The sequence below is a fragment of the Mobula birostris genome, chromosome 9, assembly GCF_030028105.1.
Source record: "Mobula birostris isolate sMobBir1 chromosome 9, sMobBir1.hap1, whole genome shotgun sequence".
NCBI classification, from domain to species: Eukaryota; Metazoa; Chordata; class Chondrichthyes; order Myliobatiformes; family Myliobatidae; genus Mobula; species Mobula birostris.
In genome coordinates, this window is record NC_092378.1 from 154,847,015 (window position 1) to 154,863,439 (window position 16,425).

The following is a 16,425-nucleotide window of genomic DNA, read 5'->3' on the forward strand; positions in this document are numbered from 1 at the left end:
AATTAGCGGGAATGCTTGAGTAGATTAGAAACCAGGAATTAGAGATTGGATAAGACCGACATAAAAAGTTGACTCTGCTAAAATATGGAAGCAGGGATTTGGACTTGGAACATTTGGAATTCAACTGGAAAGCGCATAAAACTGGTTGTGACTTTTACAACAATCAGCAAGATTTAAGAGGCCTTGCGGGTGGGGGGGCATGGCCACCAGTTGCATAGCTATTACATTTGGGGCATCAGAGTTCAATTCTGGCATCTTCTGAAGGCAAGTTTGTATATTCTCCCTGTCACCACATGGGTTTCCTCTGGATTTCCTCCCACAGTCTAAACTCATGTACTGGTTGGTAGGTTAATTGGTCATTGTAAACTGTCCAGGGTTAAATCAGTGGGTTGCTGGACAGGGCGGCTCGAAGAACTGGAAGTGTCTGTTCCACACTGTACCTCTGAATAAAAATAAAAATAATTAAAATCTGGACAGCTACTGGAATGAGCAAGGTACATGGAATTAATGCTGATGTGCGATTAGTGTAGACAGACGTGATGGCCAGCCTAGACTTCATGAGCTAAACAGCCTGTTTCCCTGCTGTAGAGCTCTATGACTGTAAGATTTCTGCAAGAATTCATTTATTTATTTAATTGATTGCGATGCAGCACAGAATAACCACACCACCCAGCAATCCCCCAACTTAATCCTAGCCTAATCTCAGGACAATCTACAATGACGAATTAATCTACTAACCAGTATATCTTCAGACTGTGGGAAGAAATCAGAGCACCCAGAAAAAACCCACAAGGTCACAGGGAGAATGTACAAACTCCCCACAGGGAGTGGTGGGAATTATTGATTCTAACCAAATATAATTACTATCAAGAGAGAAATCTGGGTGATCCAACTACACTGTCCCAATCTTGTGTCGGTCTGTATGGTCTTTGGCAGCAGGATTGCTGAAAACTATCTCCTATGCATACAGAGAGTACAGTTTACTCTGCTTTAGAATCAGCTCTTGGGATTGGACCAAAGTCACAGCCTCAGCCAATGGCATGGAGTGGGCGAACAGGAGACATCACTCTGTCATGGCTAAGAGCATATAACATTCAGTTAGAACCATATTTAAAGATAAAGATTAGCTTTATTTGTCACGTACATCACTACATATAGCGAAATGTGTTGAATGAATCAATGACCAACATAGTCCGTGGATGTGCTCGGATCAGCCCATGAGTGCAGCCACATTTCCAGTGCCAATATAGCACATACCCGCAATTAACCCTGTCCAATATGTCTTTGGAATGCAGAAGGAAACCGGAGCACCCGGAGGAAACACATGTAGTCCCAGGGAGAACAGAGGAACACTGAAATGAATGCCGATTGGTGGTGCTGTAAAGCATTAGCTAACTGCTACACTACCACGCCACCCATTTTGTGCACTCTGATAAGTCCTGACTCGTGGTTAAGGCGCACTGAACACATTGACTCCAAAAGGACTGCCTTAAACTTGCCTCTCCATTCAGCATCTTTAAGTACCCACACAGGTTTAACATCACTTATACAAAATGAAGAATAATAATAGTCATCTGTTTGTCTCATGAGACGATGGATTTGCGCCTTGGAAGGTTTCCAGGACACAGGCCTGGGCAAGGTTGTATGGAAAACTGGCAGTTGCTCATGCTGCAAGTCCCCCCTCTCCACAGCACCAATGTTGTCCAAGGGAAGGGCATTAGGACCCATACAGCTTGGCACCAGTGTCGTCGCAGAGCAATGTGTGGTTAAGTGCCTTGATCAAAGACACAACACACTGCCTCAGCCAAGGCTCCAACTAGCGACCTTCAGATCACTAGAGAAACGCCTTAACCACTTGGCCACGCGCCAACACAAAATGAAGAATAGAAAATTCAAAATTCTGCAATCCTGGTTTCTTGGGGAATCAGAGTACAATCATTTTAAAAAGAACAGCCACCTTGTTCAGTTGTTAAAAAAATAGCACCAGGCTCAAGGTCAGTTCCTATGCTGCTGCTAGAAGACTACTTAATGGACTTCTTGCACAAGACAGACTCTTAACCTCACAATCTACTTCACCGTGGCTTGGCACCAGTCTGCCTGCACTGCACCTCTTCTGCAACTGCCTGCCCTCAGTCCAAAAGCTCACCTCATCATTCTGAAGCCTGCCAAGGAAACAGTTGTCTCCTTATTATTTAGATCCTTGGGTTTGTTAGACACAACTTCATTCAATTACATGGAATGTATAAATGACCTTTAGAGCTATTGCTGGTAAGATGCACTTCATATGCTTTCATTCAGAACAAAAACAGTGGGCAAACCACTTAAATACTGCAGCTCACATAAAAGTTGCTGGTGAACGCAGCAGGCCAGGCAGCATCTCTAGGAAGAGATGCAGTCGACGTTTCAGGCCGAGACCCTTTGTCAGGTCTCGGCCTGAAACGTCGACTGCACCTCTTCCTAGAGATGCTGCCTGGCCTGCTGCGTTCACCAGCAACTTTTATGTGTGTTGCTTGAATTTCCAGCATCTGCAGAATTCCTGTTGTTTGCGTTTTTAAATACTGCAGCTGTTTTTTTCAAGCTGGAGCAGAGTTCCCTGTTTACTGCTGGATGTAAAGGGCCATTTTAATGCACCAGTTATCAACAACAGTGCTGGACTAATGTCCAGATGAGCATCTTAAACAGCTGAGAGTTAGGATTGAGGACCTGGTGTCAGAAATCGTGACTGTAGAAAAATTGGAATTGTATATAAAAAATCTCGGATTACTCTTCAGGATCTGGGTACCCCGGCAAGGCCACCATTTATTGACCATCTCGAGCTAAGAAAATGGAGCCATTCTGGTAGGTTCACCCACATCACTTAGACCCAATGACTGCAACTTTGAACACCACCACTTGCATATTTGTTCTTCTCTATGTGCTGGATCTTAGTGGTAGGAGATCCGATACATGGGAGATGCTGGTGGGCAGTGCATGCAAGACACTGCAGACTCTCCACACTGCTCTAACAGCAAAGCACAGGAGCAGACCGTGATGCTAATTTAAACCATTCCACCTGTCTACACATGGGCTATATCCCCGTTCACGTGCCTGTCGGAACACTAAATACCCCAGTGTATCAGCTTCCACCACCTCCCCTGGCAGCTCCAAAAAAAACTTGCCAAGCAAATTTTCCTCACACCTTAAATACCTCTCAAACTTTTTTTCCCTTTAGTAACCGACAGTTGTTTGAAAAGGTAATCTACCTGGCCTCAGCCCCTGACACTGCGGAGGGAAAACCCCAATAACTGGAGTGAATATTCTCTGACCCAGACAACAATGTCTGCAATCTCTTCAAAGTTTCCACATCCTTCCTAGAATATGGCAATCAGAACCGCACTAAATACTCCCAATTGGCCTCACCGAGGTTTTTGCATCTGCAACATGATTTCCCAACTCTACTCAACAATCTGACTGATGAAGGTGAGTTTGTGGATGTGGCACCTGTCAAGCAGATTGCTTTTCCGAGATAACAACAAACTTCTTGAATGTTGTATGAGTTGTGCCCACCTGAGCAAGAAGAGAATTTCATCACACTCCTAATCTGCGCTTTGCGGATGAGGGAAAGAGACTGGGGAGTCAGAAGGCGGGTTACTTCTGCAGTTACTCATGACCACAGCATTTAATTCATTGCCCAAATGAATTTCTGCTTAATGGCTGACAGTGGGGAACTATGAAAAAGTAACTCCACTGAATTAAATTTTACAGAATTCTGATTTGACCACAGCTGGATTACCGTGCAGAGTTTTAAACATAGAATAGTACAGCACAGTACAGGCCCTTCAGCCCACAATGTTGTGCCGACCCTCAAACCCTGCCTCCCCTATAAGCCCCCATCTTAGATTCCTCCATATACCTGTCTAGTAGTCTCTTAAACTTCATTAGTGTATCTGCCTCCACCACTGACTCAGGCAGTGCATTCCACGCACCAACCACTCTCTGAGTAAAAAACCTTCCTCTAATAACCCCCTTGAACTTCCCACCCCTTACCTTAAAGCCATGTCCTCTTGTATTGAGCAGTGGTGCCCTGGGGAAGAGGCGCTGGCTATCCACTCAATCTATTCCTCTTATTATCTTGTACACCTCTATCATGTCTCCTCTCATCCTCCTTCTCTCCAAAGAGTAAAGCCCTAGCTCCCTTCATCTCTGATCATAATGCATACTTTCTAAACCAGGCAGCATCCTGGTAAATCTCCTCTGTACCCTTTCCAATGCTTCCACATCCTTCCTATAGTGAGGTGACCAGAACTGGACACAATACTACAAGTGTGGCCTAACCAGAGTTTTATAGAGCTGCATCATTACATTGCGACTCTTAAACTCTATCCCTCAACTTATGAAAGCTAACACCCCATAAGCTTTCTTAACTACCCTATCCACCTGTGAGGCAACTTTCAGGGATCTGTGGACATGTACCCCGAGATTCCTCTGCTCCTCCACACTACCAAGTATCCTGCCATTTATTTTGTACTCTGCCTTGGAGTTTGTCCTTCCAAAGTGTATCACGTCACACTTCTCCGGGTTGAGCTCCATCTGCCACTTCTCAGCCCACTTCTGCATCCTATCAATGTCTCTCTGCAATCTTTGACAATCCTCTACACTATCTACAACACCACCAACCTTTGTGTCGTCTGCAAACTTGCCAACCCACCCTTCTACTCCCACATCCAGGTCGTTAATAAAAATCACGAAAAGTAGAGGTCCCAGAGCCGATCCTTGTGGGACACCACTAGTCACAATCCTCCAATCTGAATGTACTCCCTCCACCACCACCCTCTGCCTTCTGCAGGCAAGCCAATTCTGAATCCACCTGACCAAACTTCCCTGGATCCCATGCCTTCTAACTTTCCGACTAAGCCTACCGTGTGGAACCTTGTCAAATGCCTTACTAAAATCCATGTAGATCACATCCACTGCACTACCCTCATCTATATGCCTGGTCATCTCCTCAAAGAACTCTATCAGGCTTGTTAGACACGATCTGCCCTTCACCATGCCATGCTGACTGTCCCTGATCAGACCATGATTCTCTAAATGCCTATAGATCCTATCTCTAAGAATCTTTTCCAATAGCTTTCCCACCACAGACATAAGGCTCACTGGTCTATAATTACTCGGACTATCCCTACCACCTTTTTTGAACAAGGGAACAACATTCGCCTCCCTCCAATCCTCCGGTACCATTCCCATGGACAACGAGGACATAAAGATCCTAGCCAGAGGCTCAGCAATCTCTTCTCTCGCCTCGTGGAGCAGCCTGGGGAATATTCCGTCAGGCCCCGGGGACTTATCTGTCCTAATGTATTTTAACAACTCCAACACCTCCTCTCCCTTAATATTAGCATGCTCCAGAACATCAATCTCACTCATATTGTCCTCACCATCATCAAGTTCCCTCTCATTGGTGAATACTGAAGAGAAGTATTCATTGAGGACCTCGCTCACTTCCACAGCCTCCAGGCACATTTTCCCACCTTTATCTCTAATCGGTCCTACCTTCACTCCTGTCATCCTTTTTTTCTTCACATAATTGAAGAATTTTCCTTTACCCTACTTGCCAAGGCCTTCTCATGCCCCCTTCTTGCTCTTCTCAGCCCCTTAAGCTCCTTTCTTGCTTCCCTATATTCCTCAATAGACCCATCTGATCCTTGCTTCCTAAACCTCATGTATGCTGCCTTCTTCCACCTGACTAGATTTTCCACGTCACTTGTCACCCATGGTTCCTTCACCCTACCATTCTTTATCTTCCTCACCAGGACAAATTTATTCCGGGACAAATTTTTGGTTGCCACACTATCGTCTAATCACAAGAGTGTGGCTAGGGTGGAGTGGGAGCACTGGACATTCACCAGCATATTTGTTGTCTGCGATGTAATTTTTCAGTTACAGTTTTAGTTGGAACAAACCCAGCTGAGGGGGCAGGATGGGAGGAATACAAAATCATGAGGGCCATAGATGGGGGTGATAATGAGAAATGTTCTCCCAAAGCAGAGACTTCTAAATCTGAGGGCAGAAATTGAAGGACAGGAGTGAGAGGATGTGGACAAATAATATTTACTCTCTGGAGGGTTTGCAATCTGGGACAAGCCCTTGAATCAGCATTTCATTGACAGCTATGGACCATATGCAGTCACTTCAATAGCACAATTGTTATTTGGCACTGAGCTGGCCAGGCTGAATACTGCCTGAATCAGGCTGAGTGCAGGTACGTTTGCTGTGGAAATGTTCACAGAAATCAGCAAACATTCTCATTGTTTTAAGTGTTTGGGCTTAGGACCAAGCCCTGAGGAACTGGTTCACTAACTGACTTTAGAAAAGGAAATCTTACTCAAACTGGCGTGAGACTCTAGACCCATGAAAACATGCCTGACAATTAACTGTTTGTCAAATGGTCTAATGAGCTACTCCACTGAATCAAAACATTACAAAAAGAAAACCCAGCAAATCATCTGTTGGAACAGAGAATGGCACACCCAACTGCATTTTATACCCAGCTGTCGAAATATCACAAAACATTGCACACTGTCCTACACAGCACCATGCAATAGCTGACTTACTCAGTGCAGCAGACTCAGCTACAGACCAGACTTCTCCATCAATATCACTGGATAACTCATTCCTTTCACAGAGGTGGCAGGGTACAGACACAGCTAAGAGAGAGGTGTTCTCGGTCAGCTCACTCATCTTCAAGATGGAGAACCCAGTACAGCACAGGAAGGAGCCTTTCGGCCCATAGTGTTGTAAATTAGTAATCAAATGGGTAACCTAATCAATCCCTTCTGCCTACACAATGCCCATATCCTTTCATTTTCCTTGTGTTTCCGCCTCTACCACCTGCGCATTCCAGGCACCCACCACTCTCTGTGCCCCTCACCTCTCCTTTGAAATTACCTCCTCTCACATTAAATGCATGCCCTCTGGTATTAGACATTTCAATCCTTGTCTATCTATGCCTCTCCGAATCTTATAAACTTCTATATGATCTGCCCTCAGCCTGTGGCACTCACAGAGTACTTGTCCCACTGACAACCTGAGGGCACCTGTTACAACATAAAACTGTACAGCGTCAGAACAGGCCTCAGTGCACAATGCTAAATTGAACTAATCCTATCTGCCTGCACATGGTTCCTATCCTCCCATTCCCTGTATATTTATGTATCTGACTAAAAGCCCCTTAAACATCACTATCACGTGTTTCCATCACCACCCCGTCAGCACACCCCAAGCACCCACTACTCTAAGCGGGGGAAAATAACTTGCCCTACACCTTCCCTTTAATGTTTCTCCCTCATGTCAAAGCTATGTCCTTGAGCATTTAATATCTTACATATTTTTTGTGTGACTGCATGCGTACTCACTATCTTGAATGTGCTGTGTGTCTTGTGCTGTGTATGCTTTGCAACTTGGCCCCAGAAGAACACCGTCTCATTTGGCTGTATTCATGTATGGTTGAATGATAAACTTGAATTTGAATTTCTTCCCTGGATCAGAATGACTGTCTTATCTACGTTATAGAGTCATAGAAAAGTACAGCACAGAAACTGGCCATTTGGCCCATTTGGTCCATGCCAAAAGCGTTTAAACTGCCTACTCCCATCTACCTGCACCAAGACCATAAATCTCCATACCCCTACCATCCATGTACCTATAACTTCCCTGAAACGTTGAAATCGAGCTCACCTGCGCTGGCAGCTCATTTCACACTCACGACCCTCTGCGTGAAGGAGTTTTTCTTAAGATTCCTCTTAAAACTTTTCACCTTTCACCCTTAACCTATGACCCGTAGTTGCAGCCCAACCAAACCTCTTTGGAAAAAGCCTACTTGCATTGATCCTTTCTATACCCCTCTTAATTTTGTATACCTCTATCAAATCTCCCTCACTCTTCTATGTTCCAAGGAATAAAGTCATAATTTACTTAACCTTTCTTTGTAACTCAGGTCCTCCAGTTCCAGCAACATCCTTGTAAATTTTCTCTGTATTTCTTCAATCTTATTTACATCTTTCCTGTAAGTAGGTGACCAAAACCACACACCGCACTCCAAATTATACCTCATCAATGTCTTATGCAATTTCAACATAACATCCCATCTCTTGCACTCAGTACTTTGATTTATGAAGGCCAATGTGCCAAAAACTTTCTTTGCAACCCTATCTATCTGTGATGCCACTTTCAGTGAATTACGAACCTGTATTCCCAGAGCACTTTATTCTACAGCACTCCTCAGTGCCCTACCGTTCACTATGTAAGGGAACACCAAAGCTTCTGAGTGGAAAATCCTACAAAGGGTAGTGGAGTCGGCCCAGTACATCACAGGTAAAACCCTGCCAATGATTGAGCACATCTACATGAAATGTTGCCATAGAAAAGCACCAAAGATCCTCACCAGCCAGGCCAAGCTCTTTTCTCACTGTTATCAGGTAAAAGATATAGGACTCGCATGACCAGGTTCAAGAACAGTTACTACCCCTCAACCAGCAGGCTCTTGAATAAAAAGGGGATAACTATACCTATTCTATTTCCTGCCTCACTTTAAGGACTCTTTATCTTGTTATTTCATACTCTTATTATTTATTGCTACATATTTATACTTGCATTTACACAGTTTCTTGTTTATTGATTCTGTTTACAGTTACTGTTTTATAAATTTTCTAAGTATGCCTGCTGGAAAAAGAAATTCAGGGTTGTATGTGGTGACATGTATCTACTCTGTATGTAGGTAAATAAATTTGATTTTAAACTTTAAACTTTAAGGCCTACCCTGGTTGGTCCTACTGAAGTGCAGCACCTCCATGTGCCATTTTTCAGCTGGCACAGACTCCACCGCACACTATGATAGTTTTCTTTACTGTCCACGACACCCCTAAACTTGGTGTCATTTGCAAGTCTACTGAAACACATTATCATCCAGATCATTGATATAGACGACAAACAACAATGAACGCAGCACTGATCCCTGCAGCACACCTCCAGTCAGACAGCCAACCTTCCATTACCACTCTGTCTTCTCCCACAAAGCCAGTGTCTAATCCAATTTATTTCCTCATCCTGAATGCTGAGCAACGGAACCTTCTTGATCAGCCTCCCACCCGGGACCCTGTCAAATGCCTTACTAAAGTCCATGAAGACAAGACAGTGGATGTTGTCTACATCAACTTTCCTGGTAACTTCCTTGGAAAGCTCTATATGATTGGTTAGACACGACCTACCAAGCACAAAGCTGTGTTGACTATCCTTAGTCAGTAAGAAAGGAGGAGGATAGACATGGATTGATTAAGGATAGTCAACATGGAATATCCTGTCCCTCAGGATACCTTCCAGTAACTTCCCCACTACTGATGTCAGGCTCACCAGCCCATAATTTCCTGGTTTATTCTTAGAACCATAGAAACTACAGCACAGAAACAGGCCCTTTGGCCCTTCCTGGCTGTGCCGAACCATTTTCTGCCTAGTCCCACTGACCTGCACACGGACCATATCCCTCCATACACCTCCCATCCATGTATCTGTCCAATTTATTCTTAAATGTTAAAAAAGAACCCGCATTTACCACCTCGTCTGGCAGCTCATTCCATACTCCCACCACTCTCTGTGTGAAGGAGCCCCCCCTAATGTTCCCTTTAAACTTTTCCCCCCTCACCCTAAACCCATGTCCTCTGGTTTTTTTCTCCCCTTGCCTCAGTGGAAAAAGCCTGCTTGCATTCACTCTATCTATACCCATCATAATTTTATATACCTCTATCAAATCTCTCCTCATTCTTCTACGCTCCAGGGAATAAAGTCCTAACCTATTCAACCTTTCTCTGTAACTGAGTTTCTCAAGTTCCGGCAACATCCTTGTAAACCTTCTCTGTACTCTTTCAACCTTATTTATATCCTTCCTGTAATTTGGTGACCAAAACTGAAGACAATACTCCAGATTCGGCCTCACCAATGCCTTATACAACCTCATCATAACATTCCAGCTCTTATACTCAATACTTTGATTAATAAAGGCCAATGTATCAAAAGCTCTCTTTACGACCCTATCTACCTGTGACGACACTTTTAGGGAATTTTGTATCTGTATTCCCAGATCCCTCTGTTCCACTGCACTCCTCAGTGCCTTACCATTAACCCTGTATGTTCTACATTGGTTTGTCCTTCCAACGTGCAATACCTCACACTTGTCAGTATTAAACCCCATCTGCCATTTTTCAGCCCATTTTTCCAGATGGTCCAAGTCCCTCTGCAGGCTCTGAAATCCTTCCTCACTGTCTACTACACCTCCAATCTTTGTATCATCAGCAAACTTGCTGATCCAATTTACCACATTATCATCCAGATCATTGATATAGATAACAAATAACAATGGACCCAGCACTGATCCCTGTGGCACACCACTAGTCACAGGCCTCCACTCAGAGAAGCAATTCTCTACCACCACTCTCTGGTTTCTTCCATCGAGCCAATGTCTAATCCAATTTACCACCTCTCCATGTATACCTAGCGACTGAATTTTCCTAACTAAGCTCCCATGCGGGACCTTGTCAAAGGCCTTACTGAAGTCCATGTAGACAATATCCACTGCCTTCCCTTCATCCACTTTCCTGGTAACCTCCTCGAAAAACTCCAACAGGTTGGTCAAACATGACCTACCACGCACAAAGCCATGTTGACTCTCCGTAATAAGCCCCTGTCTATCCAAATGCTTGTAGATTCTGTCTCTTAGTACTCCCTCCAATAACTTACCTACTATTGATGTTAAACTCACCGGCCTATAATTTCCCGGAATACTTTTCGATCCTTTTTTAAGAGCCTTCCTTAAACCGCAGAACAACATTACCTAACCTCCAGTCCTCCGGCACCTCACCTGTCACTAAGGATGATTTAAATATCTCCACTAGAGCCTCGGCAATTTCTGCACTCGACTCCCCGGAATCCGAAGGAACACCTTGTTAGGCCCTAGGGATTTGTCCACCCTAATTTGCCTCAAGACAGCAAACACCTCCTCCTCCTCTGTAATATGTATAGGGTCCATGACCTTGCTGCTGCTTTGCCTCAGTCCTATAGACTGTGTCCATCTCTTGAGAAAGTATAGATGCAAATCCATTTAAGATCTCCCCCATCTCGTTTGGCTCCACACATAGATTACCATTCTAATCTTCCAGAGAACTAATTTTGTCCCCTGCAATCCTTTTGCTCTCAACATTTCTGTAGAATTCTTTAGGATTCTACTTCACTTTCCTGATTTCTTTCTTCAGTGTTCTCTTGTATTTCTTGTACTCCATAAGCACCTCATTTGTTCCTACCTGCCTATACCTGCTATGCACCTCCTTTTTTCTTAACCAGGCCTCAATCTCTCTTGTATTGTGTTGTTGTAATTTATTGATATTCAATATGGGCTTGCATATGCGAGGGCTAGGCATCAAGCCGCAGGGTCACGGGGTGGTGTCAGGGCTCTTTTATTCCGTGAATATGTTCTTTTGTGTGACTGTTGGTTTTGTGTTTTAGCACCTCGACCCTGTACTAACTTTCGGCTGTATTCATGAGTACTCATGTATGGTTGAATAACAATGAAACTTGAATTGAAAACCAAGGTTCCCTACACTCATTATCTTTACCTTTTATTCTGACAGGCACATATAAGCTTTGCACTCTCAAAATTTCACTTCTGAAGGCCTGAAAAAAGCCTGCCCCAATGATGCAGCTCTATAAAACCCTGGTTAGGCCACACTTGGAGTATTGTGTCCAAATTCTGGTCGCCTCACTATAGGAAGGATGTGGAAGCACTGGAAAGGGTACAGAGCAGATTTACCAGGATGCTGCCTGGTTTAGAGAGTATGCATTATGATCAGAGATTAAGGGAGCTAGGGCTTTACTTTTTGGAGAGGAGGAGGATGAGAGGAGACAAGAGAGAGGTGTACAAGATAATAAGAGGAATAGATAGAGCGGATAGCCAGCGCCTCTTCCCCAGGGCACCACTGCTCAATACAAGAGGACGTGGTTTTATGGTGAGGGGTGGGAAGTTCAAGGGGGATATTAGAGGAAGGTTTTTTACTCAGAGAGTGGTTGGTGTGTGGAATGTACTGCCTGATTCAGTGGTGGAGGCAGATACACTAGTGAAATTTAAGAGACTACTGGACAGGTATATGGAGGAATTTAAGGTGGGGGTTATATGGGAGGCAGGGTTTAAGGGTCGGCACAACATTGTGGGCTGAAGGGCCTGTACTGTGCTGTACTATGTTCTATCTTCAATCCAATTTGCCAGATCCTTTCTGATACCATCAAAGTTGGCCTTTCTCCCATTTAGAAAATCAACCCACAGATATGACCTATCTTTTTGCATATTTTACTTTGAAATTAACAGCACTATGATCACATAATTTTATTCACTTCTGACAGGCCTCCACTGCTTTGGACAAAACAACCCAAGTTGTCCAACCGCTCAAAGATTGTATCCTCTAAACCAGGCGGCATCCTGGTAAACCTCTTCGAAAGCCTCCACATTTTTCCTGTAATGAGACACAAGAACTACAAGCAATATTCAAACAGCAGCCTACCAAACTTTTATACAAATGCAATATGATTTCCTGACTCTTTTTCTCTGGGCCCTAGTGACTAAGCATGCCATATGTCGTGTTTACCACCCTAACTACCTGCATTGCCACTTTCAGGGAACTACAGAATTGGACTCCGAAATCCCGCTGTCTATCAACGCTATTAAGGGTCCAGCAGAGACCGAGTGCAAAAGAAGACAAACTGTGCTTATATTAAAAAATACCGAGAATGTAAGTTCTAAGGAGTGCTTGAAAGTGAATCTGTTGGTTGGAGAATTCGGAGTTGAGGTGAATGAAGTTATCGACACTGGCTCAGGAGCCTGATGGTTGTAGGATAATAACTGTTCCTGAACCTGGTGCTGTGGGTCTTGAGGCTCCTGCCTGATGGTAGTAGCAAGAAGAAAGCACGGCCTGGATTGTGGCTGGGACAGGGTCTTTGATGATGGATGCTGCTTTCTTGTGGCACGTAAACGTACTCAGTGGTGGTGGTGGTGGGAGGACTCTGCCGATGATGGACTGGGCCTTAAGTGCAGGATAAATCAAAGTCAAGAAATGAGTGCCCTGGTCCACTTTCAAATCATAATAATTAAAAATGTCAATGACAGTCCTATCGAGTAGCACATTTCTGCAAATACTGGCTCAATGAAACCAAGCTTGCCTTTGATCAGAACAACTCACTCCAGATCTCATCTCAAGTTCCCTGATGACACGACAGTGGTGGGGTTCATCACCATCAACAATGAGACGGCCTACAGGGAGGAGGTGGAAGAGCTCAAGGCCTGGTGCCAGGCAAATAACTTCTTCCTCAATGCCACTATGACAAAGGAGATGATTCACGACAAGACAAAATCTGCAGATGCTGGATATCTAGAGCAACACACATAAAAAACTGGAGGAACTCAGCAGGCCAGGCAACATCTATGGAAGAACACAGCTGACGTTTCAGGCCGAGACACTTCATCTCAGCTCAAAACATCGATTGTACTCTTTTCCATAGATGTTGTCTCTGAGTTCATCCAGCATTTTGTAACTTGAATCACTCACACCCCTCCTTACACTGGCAGCACAGCAGTGGAAACTGTGAGCAGTTTTAAACTCCTGGGGGTGCACATCTCGCACAACCTCTCATGGTCCCAGAACACATCCCACACAATCAAGAAAGCTCACAAACACCTTTACTTTCTGAGCAGGCTGAAGAGATACGCATTAGATTTTTTAGATTATGAAGACACGCAGTCCTCTTTTGTTGTCATTTAGTAATGCACGCATTAAGAAATGATACAACATTTCCTCCGGTGTGATATCACAAAACACAGGACAGACCAAGACTGAAAAAACTGACAAAACCACATAATTATTACATATAGTTACAACAGTGCAACCATAACTTGATGAAGAAGTCCATGAGCACAGTAAGAAGTTCAAAGTCTCTCAAATGTCTCATATCTCATGCAGATGGGAGAAGGAAGAAAAACTCTCCCTGCCATGCCCGACCACAATCCGACTCTGAGTCATCCAAAAACTTCGAGCCTCCGAATCAGCTCTCCGACACCGAGTACTGAGCGCCATATCTGTCCGAACGATTCGACCTCAATCTTGGTCGCCAACAGCAGGCAAGGCCGGGGATTTTGAGTCCTTCCCTCTGGAAGATTCCCGACCGCGCAGTAACGACAGCAGTGAACGAGCATTTCAGAAATTTCTCCAAATGTTCCTCTGTCCTTTCACATCTGTCTCCATCAAATCAGAATTGTCCACGGCCCCTATTTAACGGATACGATATCATTTTTCACCAGAGGGCTGCGCACGCGCAGCGCGCTGCTCTCTCTCCTCCTGCCGAACACTATCCACATCAACACTAACAGATAATGCAGTAGAGAGCATTTGAACAAGCTGCATCACGGCATGGTACAGAAGTTGCACTGTGGCGGACAGGAAGGCCACAGCAGTGGGTAATCAAAACTGTCCAATGTATCACTGTTACCAGCCTACCCACCGACAAGGACAGACATACATAAGGGTGCTGGGAAAGGGTAAGTAACATCATGAAGGATCCCCCAACCCTGCTCCTGGACTGTTTGTCCCCACTCCCATCAAGGAGGAGGCTACGTAGCATCCACATCAGGCCCACCAGCTTCAAAAACAATTACTTTCCCCAAGCAGTAAGGTTGATCAACACCTCCACCCACTAACCCACTCCTGCACACCAGGGCAATGAGAATGGGCAACAAGTGCTAGTCTCGCTGAAGATGCCTACACAACACAATTAAAAAGTTGTTTTGTAACTCCTAAACATTAAACTGCAAGAAAAAGACAGAAGACAAAGAGATGCAGGTCTTAGTTTGTTTTCACTTTAAGTGAAGCGCACACATAAGGTAGAAGGAGATGAGTTATTAACTTCAAACTTTCTGCATAATCACTCAAACAGTTGAACTGCACGTGCATGTAATGAGAGCTGTATAACTCATCTCCGTCTACCTTAGGCCATGAATTTATCAATCACCCCTGCTGTGGACCACTTCTGGAGGTCCAAGATGCCGACTTCTACAAAGAAGGGATCTGTATGCTCCATGACCGCTGGACTAAGTGTGTAAATGTAGGAGGGGTCTATGTTGAAAAATAAATGTCTAAAATTGACTCCTTCTACCTTAGGCCACAAACTCATCAATCACCCCTCGTAGCTGTAAAGAAAACCTGTTTGGATCTGGATTCAAGAAAATTGCCAGGATAAAAGGATACTGATGAAGGGTTGTACTTACAGTAATCATACCCTCTCTTCCGCAGAAGTTGTTTATAAAATACTGTGACTTCTGCATATCAAGCACCATTGACAAATTGCACATGAGTATTTCACAACTACTGGTCATTCTCAGCCATGGGGTAATTGAGAACCTGGCCAAGTCTCAGAGGCAGTACAAAACACTCGTACAGAGTGTGGTCTACAGTAAGTACACATGAAATAGGAAGAGAAATCTGCAGCTTTAAGAATATCACTCACACTCCACATGCTATGTCAGACAAACTAAAAACACTCTATCATTCACAGCTCTATCAAGCATTGGGGCTGAAAACTTCTGCTTTAGGAAGCCAGAGTTTTAAAAGAACTGCAGCTTTAGGAAATCTCAAGATGTTCACTAGAATTGTTATTTGGGGGTGGGGAGGGGTAAGAATAGTAGTGGATACGGCCCAGTCCATCACAGGTAAAGCCCTTCTCACCACTGAGCACATCTACAAGGAACATTGTCATAGAAATGCAGCATCCATCATCATGAAAACCCCCCGACCACCCAGGTCACGCTCTCTTCTCACTGCTACCATCAGGAAAGAGGTACAGGAGCCTCAGGACTCACACCACCAGGCTCAGGAACAGTTATTATCCCTCAACCATCAGGCTCTTGAAGCAGAGGGGATAACTTCACTTGTCCCATCATTGAAATATTCCCACAACCTATGGATTCACTTTCAAGGACTCTTCACCTCATTTTTTGATATTTATTGTTTATTTATTTATTATTGTTATTATTATTTCTTTTTTCGTATTTGCACAGTTTGTGTTCTGCACTCTGATTGAACACCTGGTTGGGCGTTTTTTCATTGATTCTGTTATGGTTATACTGTAGATTTATTGATTATGATAAAGTTCACGGGAATGGGGGATTCTCAGATTCCGGTAAACAATGGATTCAATACGATGTCTGTGACTGCAGTGTGTTTGGAAAATGTCTCACAGCTGCTTTCTCTGGAGCAAAATAAGGGTTAAAGTTCACCCAGACCCACATAAGATGTCTCTGGGCTTTTCACACCTTTTGATTTTGACAAAAAGCAGTACCTGATGGAGATTAGACAGAACATT

General features: G+C 44.1%; 1 protein-coding gene across 2 annotated transcripts in view; it reads right to left on the minus strand.

The window, feature by feature from the left end:
- Positions 1 to 16,425, minus strand: part of xpo6 (exportin 6) — a 157,743-nt gene that overhangs the window by 102,579 nt on the left and 38,739 nt on the right. The window lies entirely within an intron of this gene.